This window comes from Phocoena sinus, chromosome 9 (assembly GCF_008692025.1).
Source record: "Phocoena sinus isolate mPhoSin1 chromosome 9, mPhoSin1.pri, whole genome shotgun sequence".
NCBI lineage: Eukaryota > Metazoa > Chordata > Mammalia > Artiodactyla > Phocoenidae > Phocoena > Phocoena sinus.
The window spans coordinates 97,743,547-97,747,236 of NC_045771.1; positions in this window are offsets into that span (position 1 = coordinate 97,743,547).

Here is a 3,690-nt window from a genome sequence, read left to right on the forward strand (position 1 = left end):
TAACTGTTTTATAAAGCAAGTGTGTTAGGGAATAAAGTCTAATTTACAGTGAACTAGGGTTGCAAAGAAGGCAGCTCATAAGGAGCACATCTAACCAGAGAATCTTAGGTACTAGCATCTATAAATTATAAATACTAAACATTAACAAATGATTCGGCTTTGCTGGATTCAACCCAGTAAGATACAGTGGAATGGTTCTCGTAGTGTGGTCCCTAGGCAGCAGCAGCAGCACCACCTAGAACTTGTTAGAAATGCAGATTCTGACCCCCAACCACACCTACTGAATCAGAAAGTGGGGTGGGGCTCATCAAGCCCTGCAGGGGATTCTGGTGCACACTAAAATGTGAGAACCACCAGTATAGTACATGTAACATATATAGTATATAGTATAGTATAAGCTATGGTACAGAGTTCCAATGCCCTTTTCAAAACGGAGGCACTTATTCCTTCAGCTCCTGGGAGTGTTGGCCGATCATTGCCCGGTAGTCTCTTCCCAGGAATTGTACTCAGCCAGAAGGAGCTGCATCACCCAAGGTTAACCCCTTTTCAGCGGGCAGCCTACTTCCAACGACTGGTGGAAGTGGGGTAACTGCACAGCTGCTTTGCCTTAATTTGGGACAACTCTGAAGGGCCGTTCCAGCTCCAGAATTTTCTGTGTGATTAACACCAGTGCTTGAACTGTATGGCAGTTGAACTTCTCCCTCTACTTAATCCTGCTTCCTTCAATTTCTTATAGTAATGTTGCCAAGAGTATTACTGTGGAATCACAGTAAACTTCTTGAAGGCAGTTAGAGTCTGCTGGGAAGCCTGATCTAAGACGATGGCTTTTCTCTGCAAAAATTTAGTCACTTTTTGATAGGGCAGTATATTCACATGTACAAAAATTTAAAGGTACAAAGGCTGAACAGTGAAAAGACCTTCTCCAGTTATCCATTTTACCTATGCATAGGCAGCCAGTGTTGTCAGTATAGTAGAAGTATTTTAGCCTTTAGAGAGGAGAGCCTTAATGATTACATAGTTTTTGCGGTGCACGGGCCTCTCACTGTTGTGGCCTCTCCTGTTGCGGAGCGCAGGCTCTGGACGCGCAGGCTCAGCAGCCATGGGTCATGGGCCCAGCCGCTCCGCGGCATGTGGGATCTTCCCGGACCGGGGCACGAACCCGCGTCCCCAGCATCAGCAGGCGGACTCTCAACCACTGCGCCACCAGGGAAGCCCTAATTCCAGGAGTTTTTAATCCCTGTGTTCAGTTTTAAATTTCCCTTTAACACTGCAGTACTCCCCCTAAATATTATAAAGCCTTTAAGAGACAGAAATTTTCTGCTAGTCAGTCTAGTAAAGGACAGTCAAATTCTTTTTATTTTTTAAAACATCCCTGCTCTTCCCTGGTGGTCCAGTGGGTAAGACTTTGAGCTCCCATTGCAGGGAGCCCGGGTTCAATCCCTGGTTGGGGAACTAGATCCCACATGCATGCTGCAACTAAGAGTCCGCACGCCGCAACTAAGAAAGTCCGCATGCTGCGGCGAAGATCCATTGTGCCTCAACTAAGACCCGGTGCCGCCAAAAATAAATAAATAAATATTAAAAAGAAAAAAATCTCTGGAGGTTTATGCCAGATCCCAGCGGCTGTGCAGCTATTTCCATGAGCCAGAACCTGCCAGGTTCTAATGAGGTCAATCAGGATGCAGTATCCGCCTACTTACTACATTCAGCTTTGTGATTCTGAGGCTGGGACTCTGCAAACATTTCTGCTTTGCCTTCTGCTTCCCTGCTAGGCTTTGCCAGTAGGGAGCACTAGAGGGAAACTCCAAGAGTGGAGGAGGGAGAAGGGACTTTTTCCTTTCTGTGTGCTTTCTGTTCCTCCGAGCATCATCACCCAGCCAATGCTTCTTTACTCTGGCAGCAGCAGTTCCTTTGGTAGGAGCAGCTAAATCAGCTTTTCTAACATTTGTGAAACCAGCCTCATTGCTCCCTCCCCCTTGACGAGCAACCAGCCAGCTCCTTCCTTAGAGGTTTGAGTTCTTCCTAGCTTCACAGGGCCCTTCCTCTAGGTTTCTAAGGTTTTCCCTTTGTTTCTTCAAGGTAACTGCTATTTGTTAACCTCTATGACACCTTAGAGTTCTCTTTTCACCCTTTAACAGTTAACTTTGTATTCAGTTACCAATACTTTGTTAGTTCTCTCTGTTCAAATAACTGGTGTTTTCTGCAACCTGAATGGACCTTGACTGATAAGCCTATGATATATATATTTCCAGTTTTTTATTATGGAAAGTTTTAAACATATACAAAGTAAAAATAGTAAAATGAACCTGATGTTCCCTTCACACAACTGTAATGATCATCAACTCATGGCCACTTTTGTTTTATTTTACATTCATATATACATCTGCCTCTCCCCTCACTGGATTATGTTGAAGCAAATCCAAAGTAAAGGAAAGGGGCAGCAAATATTTTTACAGGAAAACAGTTTCCTTACAAAAACCTTGGGTCATCTTGAATTTGTGCAATGTGCATGCATTGCTTACCTAAACAAGACAAAAAAGAAGAGCAAACAAAAAGCAAGCAGAATGAAGAAAAAAAGATTAGAGAGAAAAATAAATGAAATAGAGAAGAAAAACAATAGGAAAAAAATTAATGCAATCAAAAGTTGGTTCTTTGTAAAGTTCAACAAAATTGACAAATCTTTAGACTGAACAAGAAAAAAAGAAGATTCAAATTACTAAGAAGTTAAAGGGGAAATCACTACTGACCTTACAGAAATAAAAAGGACTATCAGGGAGTACTTTTGAACAATTGTGTGCCAGTAAATTAAATAACCTAGATGAAATGGGCAAATTCCTAGAAAGATATAATAAACTACCGAAACTGACTCAAGAAAAAAATAGAAAATCTGATAGACCTATGACAAGTAAATTGAATTAGTGACTTAAAATCTTCCTACAAAGAAAAGCCCAGTCTTCACTGTTGAATTCTATCAGATATTTAAAAAAGAATTAATACCAATCCATCACAGACTCTTCCAAAAAATAGAAGGGTACATTTCCCCATTCATTATATAATGCCAGTGTTACTCTAATACCAAAATGAGACAAAGATACAACAACAGAAAACCCCACTGGCCAATATCCTTTTAATCCAATCAATATGCCATATTAATAGAATAACGGGCAAAGACCACATGATCCTCTCAATGGAGGCAGGAAAAGCATATAACAAAATGCAACACTCTTCATCAAAAAAACATTCAACAGCTAGGATTAGAAGGGAACTTCTTTAACCTGATATATGTCAGCTGAAAAACCCGCAGCTAATATCATACTTAACAGTAAAAGAATACTCACTCCTGAGATCCGGAACAACATGAGGATGTCTACTCTTGCCACTTTTATTTAACATTGTACTGGAGCTTCTAGTAAGGGCAATTAGGCAAGAAAAAGAAATAAAAGGCATCCAGATTGGAAAGGAAAAAGTTATCTCTTCACAGATGACATGATCTTGTATATATGGAAAATCTTAAGGAATCCACTAAAAAAGCTATTGAGGGACTTCCCTGGTGGTCCAGTGGTTAAGACGTCGCCTTCCAATGCAGAGGGTGTGGGTTCGATCCCTGGTTGGGGAGCTAGGGTCCCACATGCCTTGCGGCCAAAAGACCAAAACATAAAACAGAAGCAATATTGTAACAAATTCAATAAG